Source organism: Ascaphus truei, unplaced genomic scaffold (genome assembly GCF_040206685.1).
Source record: "Ascaphus truei isolate aAscTru1 unplaced genomic scaffold, aAscTru1.hap1 HAP1_SCAFFOLD_1822, whole genome shotgun sequence".
In the NCBI taxonomy this organism is placed as follows: Eukaryota; Metazoa; Chordata; class Amphibia; order Anura; family Ascaphidae; genus Ascaphus; species Ascaphus truei.
Genome location: NW_027454723.1, coordinates 17,874 through 30,435, shown reverse-complemented (window position 1 = coordinate 30,435; position 12,562 = coordinate 17,874). Strand labels below are relative to the sequence as shown.

The 12,562-nt window shown below is 43.5% G+C and overlaps 1 long non-coding RNA gene across 1 annotated transcript in view; it reads left to right on the top strand.

Moving 5' to 3' along the window:
• LOC142476970 (uncharacterized) overlaps positions 1–12,562 on the top strand; it is a 31,136-nt gene that overhangs the window by 17,076 nt on the left and 1,498 nt on the right. Inside the window, exons 12-18 of the long non-coding RNA XR_012792094.1 lie at positions 922–1,017; positions 2,462–2,565; positions 3,797–3,907; positions 6,306–6,425; positions 7,446–7,541; positions 8,986–9,089; positions 10,321–10,431. This is a non-coding gene — a long non-coding RNA (uncharacterized LOC142476970). The remainder of the gene's footprint in view (positions 1–921; positions 1,018–2,461; positions 2,566–3,796; positions 3,908–6,305; positions 6,426–7,445; positions 7,542–8,985; positions 9,090–10,320; positions 10,432–12,562) is intronic.

The following is a 12,562-nucleotide window of genomic DNA, read 5'->3' as shown; positions in this document are numbered from 1 at the left end:
ACCCCTTCCTGTGATCTGAACCATGCAAGTTTTCGTTGATTCAATACATCATGAGTAGAGGGTGGCTACAGTATGAAGTAAAGACCCAAGGACCACATCTACTACCATTCATAACAAGAACATGTGCAGTAGCGCACAGCTGCAGTTCTATGTGATTGTTATGAAAGGTTGAGGTGGTTCAATTCTATGAATCTGGAGTGGGATGGATCCTGTTTGCATCATATGGTTTCATCTAGGCCAGTAGATTATATAACTCTCAGTACAGGTTACACATGGCATCAGTATTAGTGATTTAAAGAGGAGGAAAGCTTCAATGTGGAGAACAAAGCCAAGTAATGTTGAAGTTACTCCTTTTACCATTTACTTGGTCAGTCTGTACTGTCTACTCCCCACACAGCTGCTAAGGATCTTCCATTTTAAATACTTTCACCTCCTATTCTGCACTGCTTTGCTGCCCATTATTCAGAGATGCGTTCCAGTCATGTTTACCACTCTGAATCTCTCTGCAGTCATTGGTTCAGCACATCATGGGTAGAGCATGGCTACAGATACTGCAAGCTATTATTATTTTACCGGCTGATCATCCATAATATTGCATTAAAACATAGAATATCACTTAATTTCCAAAAGATTCAGTGATGCTGATAATGCAGAATCTCACAACATTTCCCATCATAATGCCATAATGCACCAGTGGGAGAAATAATCCTTGCTATATCTGTACATTGTGTGACGTATTACCTCCATGACCATTGAGAGCAAGTACATCTTCTGTATAGAGCGGCTGTGTTATGATGCAGTTATTGATCATCATTGACATAATCACAAGAATCTTATGCAAAGGGAAATTGTCCGCAGCGAAGTGAGATTTCAGCCCCCAAACGTCTGTAATATTAATGCAATGTCTTACTTTTGTTGCAGTGAACACTGAAGAGACGGATCTACTACAACACTGTACAGGATGAGCATACGCTACAAGCAGCAAAATGATCTTGCAGTTGACAGTATGTTGTTCTGGTAATGTGCACAATTATTATTTATGGGCTACACACCACAGTGCTGGACATATTCTGTTAACTTCAACTCTACTCCTAACATGGAGATGTCTTCCTGGTGTTACTGATTCAGTACATCATATGCACAGTGTGGTTATGATATGATGGATTGATTTAATGAACCCACCAACCAATGATGACATCTGCATCATCTTCTGTAAAGTGCAGCTACAGCATGATATTATCAGCATTTGGTGCGGTATAATCAGAGGTATCTATGTGCTTTTGTGCCTGTTTTAAGTCCTCCAGCTTAACGCCCCTACACCTCCCACTACACAGGCATACTTACTTATGCATACACTGACATCTGGCATACCTACACACACCCCAGGGCCACTTCCTTCCCCTGATGTCAGGGAGAGGATGGGCATGCAGAGTGCAGTAAGTCTCCACGTTACTCTGGCCAACAGTCTTGGCCTACCTCCAGCATCTGTCACCCACAACATCTGTTCCCTCCTTGTAAAGTGCTGAACTATCTCACCTGGGTCAGTGCTATAGCTGATCACAGTGCCCGATCAGGATGTCACTGTGACAGGCAGCAGTGCAGATTGACCGGTCAATCAATGCAGTGCCGCAACATATGCACTAAATGAGATTTCCGTGCCCCCAGTCAGGTTACTCCCTGGGCAGTGACCCTGCTCACACCCTCCCCTAGTTCCACCTCTGATCACAATTATCTCTCTTGGAGAGTGTAGCAAATTGGAGTTGGGGGAATCTCACCTCTGCCATGCATGGTCACAATCTGGGCACAGGACCCAAATAGTGGGCAATGTGGCACTTCTTACAGTAGAGAATAAGTAACTTTATTCTTTACTTGTGTATTAAGGACCTTATTTGCATTAAATTCAGTCCACATGGGACCAAGACTTTCTGGCTTACTGAACAAAGTGGAATTGTTTCGTAGAGGGTGGAGAATTGTATTTTATCTGAAATTACCCCCTCTGCACAAAATACAAACAATTATACCCATACAAGTACCTTGTGGAAGTTGTTGCCCTCTATCTTCCTGTGGTCTCTCCCTGTATCTCACCGTGCCTCCTCCCATTTCCTTGCACCTCTGCGTCTCCGCATATATCCCTATACTCAGAGCCGGCTCCGGTCAGTGACATGGGATGCCCAAATATGAGCATACCCATATATGGGCATCCATGCCACTGACCGGAGCCCGCTCTGTTGCGGATATGGAGAGAGACTGGGAGATTTACATCCCCTTATAATTCATATGGTGCATAGTACCGGCACGTATTGTTTTACCGGTACTGTGTACCTTCCTACTTTCACACTGGTACAGTATATGCTGCAGTGGGACTGAGAGGGATATATTGGTAACACATAGTCATTGTTGGGGGAATTCAATCCATTTTGAAAATAGTAATGAAATGTTTTTTACTTTTCTTTTTTTTCAGTAATGAAGAATGAAACATTTCTGTTAAAATTGAATTGGAGGTGAACTGGATTCATCATCAACTCTGCACCAGTGTGAATTGATGTTCTTTAATGTTCTGATAAGGTACATGCAACATCTCTTCCTCAACCCCTGCACCACTCTCTGCCTCTTGCCTCTCTCTCTCCACCTCCCTGCTAAGCGTATTAACCCATCTAATGTAATCCACATTCCATGTCTCACTTTACTCTTCACTTCTCACGTGCCCTCTGGAATGACTGCTCTCTGACTAACAAGGTCTATTTGTACATGACCTCTTCTGCTCTCATCATCCACCACCTCTCATTCCCCTCACCCCTGTCCTACTCGATACCTCAGCTTAATTGAACTCTCTCCTCTGACATCTACCCTTATCTCTAACCTCTCCTCACTTTCTGCTTAAACTAACTATCTTGTTAACTTTTACAATGCTATCATCTCCTCCTCCTCCCTCCTCCTCCTCCCTCCTCCATCATATATATGCCCCTTCTAGGCTCTGACACACTCATCCCTGTAAGGCCATGATTATCATGGGCACATGCTTGGTCATCCACAGTGCGTGCGAGCGATGCAGAGCCGCCTCGGACCTCAGTGCAGGGATTGCTGCATACCCCCAGCATCTGTCACCCACAAACAATACACACACTAATACTCCCCACAATACACACTATAATACCTCCTCAATACTAATCTCCCCAATAATATTATAGCTCCAAACACAATATACACAACACCCTTACACAAGATACACAATCTAGTACTCTCCTCTGCACCTCTACACACAATATAATACTCCCACACACACAATATACACACTACCCTCCTACCCCCATAAAATACAACCAATAATACACACACACTTTGTGGATGTTGGGACCAGCTCCCGGCATGCACCAGTGAAAGAGAGAGGCCCGCAGAAGCTCGGAAGAACTCCCTCCATCCGTGCCTTCCTCCGTTTCACATCTTCTCCCTGTCTCTCTCCCTCCCTTTCCTTGCATCTCCCTGCGTCTTTACGTATACCCAGTCAGTGACGGCTCTGGTCACGTGATGCCTTAATATGGGCTTATCCATATATGTTCATCCACGTCACTAATGTGATGCCCGCACTGTTGCGGAGCTGGTACTTACGACGGGCACTTATTGTTTTATCAGTACTGCGTACCTGACTCTACCGGCCTACTTTCAACACTAGTACAATATGTGCTTCACTACGAGTGAGTGGGGAATATTGGCATCACACAGTCACTGTTGAATATGCCATTCAATCCATTTTGAAAATAGTAATGCAATGTGGTTTTGTTTTGTTTGCTTTTTGCAGTAATGAAGAATGGAAAAGTTATATTAAAATTAAATTGGAAGGGGACTAGATTCAGCATTTCATCATGAACTCTGCACTTGTGAGAATTTAACTTCTTGAATACCCTGACAGGTACACGCAACATTAAGACTATAATCTGCTGTGCAAGCTTTCGTGCTATACCTCCCCCTCAGGTTTTGATTTATACATTTGCTCCCTCAATTCATGTCCTCTAATATTTGAAAGCTCTCTCCTAGCATTTTCTCTTTACCACAGAACGTCATCCCAATGTAACCTCTCTCTTGTTCTTTCTGCTGGCTGTTTCCTCACTCCTCTGTTAAACTTTTCTAATTTCTCTAACTTCCACACTCCTGCTTTTATCCACATGTTCTCCTCTTTCCTTCCCCTACCTTTGCATGTGTCTACACACTGCACCATTTGTACAGACCTCTATTGCAGCTATTTCTGCACTGCTCAATGAAAAGCACTCTTTAATATCCTATTCTCTGTGCCCCCTCTCTCTGCGCCCCCTCTTTTGGCGCCTCCTCTCTCTGCGCCCCCTCTCTCTGCGCCTATCTGTCTCATTCTCTCTACGTCCCTCTCTCTCTACATAGAGCAATCTCTGTCTCTCTCTACACCTATCTCTGTGTCTCCTTCTATGTTTGCTGATGTGTGGGATATCTCTTATAATCTTGAACCTGCTCATATACACATCGGGCCTCCCTGCCTCTGCTTCCCTGCTAAGAGTGTTAACCTATCTAATGTAATCCACATTCCTTTCCTTACTTTTCTCTTCCCTTCTCCTATGCCATCTGGAATGTCCGTTCTCTGACTAACAAGGCTCTAGTTGTACATGACCTCTTCTGCTCTCATCATTCACAATCAGTCATTCCCCTCACCCCATCTTACCTGTCCCACTGATTTGCCTCTGCTTAATTAAACTCTCCTCTGACATCTACTCTAACCTCTCTGCTCTCTCTCTCTTTCCGCTTAAACTAACAATCTTATTAACTCTTACAATGCTATCCTCCTATCTACATGCCCCCTCTAGGCTCTGACACACTTGTCCCTCTAGCCCACACCCTTGGCTAAATTCCCAAACATGTTCATCACACTTCCACTCGCTGTTCTTAATGCCTATGAAGGAAATCACACAATTGATATTTGATTTTTCTACAGTAAAAATGTCTCCAGTCCTGTATAAAGCTGCTCTCTGGGGCCAAACCACACTACTTTTTTTTCACATTCATCAACACTCAAATTTAATTTACGCTATCTTTTTTTCCCTGTATTTGACTCCCTCCACTAACCTTCTCCTCACACTTGCCATCCTTCCTTCACTTCTCCTCAAGCATTTGACTACTTCAGAGGCAAGGTGGATGCCACCCACAAGGAGATTCCTTCTGTCCCTTCCCCCTTCTCTCCTTCTACCTAATTCTCCTTCTGCATTTGACTCCTTTTCTTCTCTTACAGAGCTGGAAGCTAATCATCTTCTCTTCTCCCTCTACCACATGCCCTCTAGATCGTATCCCCTCACACCTTACTGCATCTCTTAGTCCCCACTCTCACCCACATCTTCAATTCCTCCCTATTCTCTGGCTCTTTACCCTCTTACTTTAAGCCTGTAGTGGTCACCCTTTTCTCAGAAACAACCTACACCCTATGTGCCTTACTAACTACCGCCCTGTATCCCTCCTGCTGTTTGTCTCCTAATTGCTAGAATGTCAACATTCTTAAATCACATTCCCTCCTGGATCCTTTACAACCTGCCTTTCGTACAGCTCGTTCTACAGACTGTGCTTAAAGCAAATTCCCAAGGTCACTTTTCCCTACTAATCCTACTTGATCTATCTGCTGCGTTTGATGCTCTCAATCACTCTCCTCCTTCATATTCTAAACTCTCTCTTGGTATCCGTAACACAGTTCTATCCTGGTTTTCATCATAACTTTCCTGTCACACATTCTCCATCTCTGTTGCTAACATGTCTTCGTCTTCTATTGATCTGTCTGTGGGTATACATCAGGGCTCTGTTCTGAGATCTCTCTTTCTCTCTACATACTATCATTTGGTGACCTCATCAACTCTTTGTGACAATCCTATAAATAACAAATACAAATATCAGGTCATGGGAATAAGTGATTTGGACATAAAAGTAACATTTCGGAAGTGTGGACAACTAATACATCTTGTAGATTGCCTTTACAGTGTGATGTCATTGATTCAGTAGATTGTGTGCAGACCAGGACTGCAGTACAGTGTCACTCACATGGATGACTTGCGTGGTAGAAGCTCAAGAACAAGGATGTCAAACTCCAGTCCTCGAGGGCCGCAACCAGGCCAGGTTTTCAGGATATCCCTACTGAAAACCTGGCCTGTTTGGGACCCTCGAGGACTGGAGTTTGACATGCATGCTCTAGAAGGAGCACAGCTGTGGGTGGGAGGTGGATTTGCTTTGCATCAAATGGTTTGGAGCAAGGTTTATTGTATGTATTATCATAATAACAATGCAATGCTTAACTTTTATTTCAGGAGGGATGACTGCAGAACAGAAGTGAATATTGAAGCCATGTGTTCCTTTTCTTGCAAAAGAGAAAATTTGAAGGACAGTTGAAGAGAAGGAAAATTACTACACAGAGACAGATAAGCAATGTGTATATTTCTCATTTACCATTTAGTATTTGTCGTTTTATTGACTCCACACAATCCGGCTGCTACGGGTTTCACATTGAATATTTTCATCTCTACTCTACCCCTTCCTGTGATCTGAACCATGCAAGTTTTCGTTGATTCAATACATCATGAGTAGAGTGTGGCTACAGTATGAAGTAAAGACCCAAGGACCACATCTACTACCATTCATAACAAGAACATGTGCAGTAGCGCACAGCTGCAGTTCTATGTGATTGTTATGAAAGGTTGAGGTGGTTCAATTCTATGAATCTGGAGTGGGATGGATCCTGTTTGCATCATATGGTTTCATCTAGGCCAGTAGATTATATAACTCTCAGTACAGGTTACACATGGCATCAGTATTAGTGATTTAAAGAGGAGGAAAGCTTCAATGTGGAGAACAAAGCCAAGTAATGTTGAAGTTACTCCTTTTACCATTTACTTGGTCAGTCTGTACTGTCTACTCTCCACACAGCTGCTAAGGATCTTCCATTTTAAATACTTTCACCTCCTATTCTGCACTGCTTTGCTGCCCATTATTCAGAGATGCGTTCCAGTCATGTTTAGCACTCTGAATCTCTCTGCAGTCATTGGTTCAGCACATCATGGGTAGAGCATGGCTACAGATACAGCAAGCTATTATTATTTTACCGGCTGATCACCCATAATATTGCATTAAAACATAGAATATCACTTAATTTCCAAAAGATTCAGTGATGCTGATAATGCAGAATCTCACAACATTTCCCATCATAATGCCATAATGCACAAGTGGGAGAAATAATCCTTGCTATATCTGTACATTGTGTGACGTATTACCTCAATGACCAATGAGAGCAAGTACATCTTCTGTATAGAGCGGCTGTGTTATGATGCAGTTATTGATCATCATTGACATAATCACAAGAATCTTATGCAAAGGGAAATTGTCCGCAGCGAAGTGAGATTTCAGCCCCCAAACGTCTGTAATATTAATGCAATGTCTTACTTTTGTTGCAGTGAACACTGAAGAGACGGATCTACTACAACACTGTACAGGATGAGCATACGCTACAAGCAGCAAAATGATCTTGCAGTTGACAGTATGTTGTTCTGGTAATGTGCACAATTATTATTTATGGGCTACACACCACAGTGCTGGACATATTCTGTTAACTTCAACTCTACTCCTAACATGGAGATGTCTTCCTGGTGTTACTGATTCAGTACATCATATGCACAGTGTGGTTATGATATGATGGATTGATTTAATGAACCCACCAACCAATGATGACATCTGCATCATCTTCTGTAAAGTGCAGCTACAGCATGATATTATCAGCATTTGGTGCGGTATAATCAGAGGTATCTATGTGCTTTTGTGCCTGTTTTAAGTCCTCCAGCTTAACGCCCCTACACCTCCCACTACACAGGCATACTTACTTATGCATATACTGACATCTGGCATACCTACACACACCCCAGGGCCACTTCCTTCCCCTGATGTCAGGGAGAGGATGGGCATGCAGAGTGCAGTAAGTCTCCACGTTACTCTGGCCAACAGTCTTGGCCTACCTCCAGCATCTGTCACCCACAACATCTGTTCCCTCCTTGTAAAGTGCTGAACTATCTCACCTGGGTCAGTGCTATAGCTGATCACAGTGCCCGATCAGGATGTCACTGTGACAGGCAGCAGTGCAGATTGACCGGTCAATCAATGCAGTGCCGCAACATATGCACTAAATGAGATTTCCGTGCCCCCAGTCAGGTTACTCCCTGGGCAGTGACCCTGCTCACACCCTCCCCTAGTTCCACCTCTGATCACAATTATCTCTCTTGGAGAGTGTAGCAAATTGGAGTTGGGGGAATCTCACCTCTGCCATGCATGGTCACAATCTGGGCACAGGACCCAAATAGTGGGCAATGTGGCACTTCTTACAGTAGAGAATAAGTAACTTTATTCTTTACTTGTGTATTAAGGACCTTATTTGCATTAAATTCAGTCCACATGGGACCAAGACTTTCTGGCTTACTGAACAAAGTGGAATTGTTTCGTAGAGGGTGGAGAATTGTATTTTATCTGAAATTACCCCCTCTGCACAAAATACAAACAATTATACCCATACAAGTACCTTGTGGAAGTTGTTGCCCTCTATCTTCCTGTGGTCTCTCCCTGTTTCTCACCGTGCCTCCTCCCATTTCCTTGCACCTGTGCGTCTCCGCATATATCCCTATACTCAGAGCCGGCTCCGGTCAGTGACATGGGATGCCCAAATATGAGCATACCCATATATGGGCATCCATGCCACTGACCGGAGCCCGCTCTGTTGCGGATATGGAGAGAGACTGGGAGATTTACATCCCCTTATAATTCATATGGTGCATAGTACCGGCACGTATTGTTTTACCGGTACTGTGTACCTTCCTACTTTCACACTGGTACAGTATATGCTGCAGTGGGACTGAGAGGGATATATTGGTAACACATAGTCATTGTTGGGGGAATTCAATCCATTTTGAAAATAGTAATGAAATGTTTTTTACTTTTCTTTTTTTTCAGTAATGAAGAATGAAACATTTCTGTTAAAATTGAATTGGAGGTGAACTGGATTCATCATCAACTCTGCACCAGTGTGAATTGATGTTCTTTAATGTTCTGATAAGGTACATGCAACATCTCTTCCTCAACCCCTGCACCACTCTCTGCCTCTTGCCTCTCTCTCTCCACCTCCCTGCTAAGCGTATTAACCCATCTAATGTAATCCACATTCCATGTCTCACTTTACTCTTCACTTCTCACGTGCCCTCTGGAATGACTGCTCTCTGACTAACAAGGTCTATTTGTACATGACCTCTTCTGCTCTCATCATCCACCACCTCTCATTCCCCTCACCCCTGTCCTACTCGATACCTCAGCTTAATTGAACTCTCTCCTCTGACATCTACCCTTATCTCTAACCTCTCCTCACTTTCTGCTTAAACTAACTATCTTGTTAACTTTTACAATGCTATCATCTCCTCCTCCTCCCTCCTCCTCCTCCCTCCTCCATCATATATATGCCCCTTCTAGGCTCTGACACACTCATCCCTGTAAGGCCATGATTATCATGGGCACATGCTTGGTCATCCACAGTGCGTGCGAGCGATGCAGAGCCGCCTCGGACCTCAGTGCAGGGATTGCTGCATACCCCCAGCATCTGTCACCCACAAACAATACACACACTAATACTCCCCACAATACACACTATAATACCTCCTCAATACTAATCTCCCCAATAATATTATAGCTCCAAACACAATATACACAACACCCTTACACAAGATACACAATCTAGTACTCTCCTCTGCACCTCTACACACAATATAATACTCCCACACACACAATATACACACTACCCTCCTACCCCCATAAAATACAACCAATAATACACACACACTTTGTGGATGTTGGGACCAGCTCCCGGCATGCACCAGTGAAAGAGAGAGGCCCGCAGAAGCTCGGAAGAACTCCCTCCATCCGTGCCTTCCTCCGTTTCACATCTTCTCCCTGTCTCTCTCCCTCCCTTTCCTTGCATCTCCCTGCGTCTTTACGTATACCCAGTCAGTGACGGCTCTGGTCACGTGATGCCTTAATATGGGCTTATCCATATATGTTCATCCACGTCACTAATGTGATGCCCGCACTGTTGCGGAGCTGGTACTTACGACGGGCACTTATTGTTTTATCAGTACTGCGTACCTGACTCTACCGGCCTACTTTCAACACTAGTACAATATGTGCTTCACTACGAGTGAGTGGGGAATATTGGCATCACACAGTCACTGTTGAATATGCCATTCAATCCATTTTGAAAATAGTAATGCAATGTGGTTTTGTTTTGTTTGCTTTTTGCAGTAATGAAGAATGGAAAAGTTATATTAAAATTAAATTGGAAGGGGACTAGATTCAGCATTTCATCATGAACTCTGCACTTGTGAGAATTTAACTTCTTGAATACCCTGACAGGTACACGCAACATTAAGACTATAATCTGCTGTGCAAGCTTTCGTGCTATACCTCCCCCTCAGGTTTTGATTTATACATTTGCTCCCTCAATTCATGTCCTCTAATATTTGAAAGCTCTCTCCTAGCATTTTCTCTTTACCACAGAACGTCATCCCAATGTAACCTCTCTCTTGTTCTTTCTGCTGGCTGTTTCCTCACTCCTCTGTTAAACTTTTCTAATTTCTCTAACTTCCACACTCCTGCTTTTATCCACATGTTCTCCTCTTTCCTTCCCCTACCTTTGCATGTGTCTACACACTGCACCATTTGTACAGACCTCTATTGCAGCTATTTCTGCACTGCTCAATGAAAAGCACTCTTTAATATCCTATTCTCTGTGCCCCCTCTCTCTGCGCCCCCTCTTTTGGCGCCTCCTCTCTCTGCGCCCCCTCTCTCTGCGCCTATCTGTCTCATTCTCTCTACGTCCCTCTCTCTCTACATAGAGCAATCTCTGTCTCTCTCTACACCTATCTCTGTGTCTCCTTCTATGTTTGCTGATGTGTGGGATATCTCTTATAATCTTGAACCTGCTCATATACACATCGGGCCTCCCTGCCTCTGCCTCCCTGCTAAGAGTGTTAACCTATCTAATGTAATCCACATTCCTTTCCTTACTTTTCTCTTCCCTTCTCCTATGCCATCTGGAATGTCCGTTCTCTGACTAACAAGGCTCTAGTTGTACATGACCTCTTCTGCTCTCATCATTCACAATCAGTCATTCCCCTCACCCCATCTTACCTGTCCCACTGATTTGCCTCTGCTTAATTAAACTCTCCTCTGACATCTACTCTAACCTCTCTGCTCTCTCTCTCTTTCCGCTTAAACTAACAATCTTATTAACTCTTACAATGCTATCCTCCTATCTATATGCCCCCTCTAGGCTCTGACACACTTGTCCCTCTAGCCCACACCCTTGGCTAAATTCCCAAACATGTTCATCACACTTCCACTCGCTGTTCTTAATGCCTATGAAGGAAATCACACAATTGATATTTGATTTTTCTACAGTAAAAATGTCTCCAGTCCTGTATAAAGCTGCTCTCTGGGGCCAAACCACACTACTTTTTTTTCACATTCATCAACACTCAAATTTAATTTACGCTGTCTTTTTTTCCCTGTATTTGACTCCCTCCACTAACCTTCTCCTCACACTTGCCATCCTTCCTTCACTTCTCCTCAAGCATTTGACTACTTCAGAGGCAAGGTGGATGCCACCCACAAGGAGATTCCTTCTGTCCCTTCCCCCTTCTCTCCTTCTACCTAATTCTCCTTCTGCATTTGACTCCTTTTCTTCTCTTACAGAGCTGGAAGCTAATCATCTTCTCTTCTCCCTCTACCACATGCCCTCTAGATCGTATCCCCTCACACCTTACTGCATCTCTTAGTCCCCACTCTCACCCACATCTTCAATTCCTCCCTATTCTCTGGCTCTTTACCCTCTTACTTTAAGCCTGTAGTGGTCACCCTTTTCTCAGAAACAACCTACACCCTATGTGCCTTACTAACTACCGCCCTGTATCCCTCCTGCTGTTTGTCTCCTAATTGCTAGAATGTCAACATTCTTAAATCACATTCCCTCCTGGATCCTTTACAACCTGCCTTTCGTACAGCTCGTTCTACAGACTGTGCTTAAAGCAAATTCCCAAGGTCACTTTTCCCTACTAATCCTACTTGATCTATCTGCTGCGTTTGATGCTCTCAATCACTCTCCTCCTTCATATTCTAAACTCTCTCTTGGTATCCGTAACACAGTTCTATCCTGGTTTTCATCATAACTTTCCTGTCACACATTCTCCATCTCTGTTGCTAACATGTCTTCGTCTTCTATTGATCTGTCTGTGGGTATACATCAGGGCTCTGTTCTGAGATCTCTCTTTCTCTCTACATACTATCATTTGGTGACCTCATCAACTCTTTGTGACAATCCTATAAATAACAAATACAAATATCAGGTCATGGGAATAAGTGATTTGGACATAAAAGTAACATTTCGGAAGTGTGGACAACTAATACATCTTGTAGATTGCCTTTACAGTGTGATGTCATTGATTCAGTAGATTGTGTGCAGACCAGGACTGCAGTACAGTGTCAC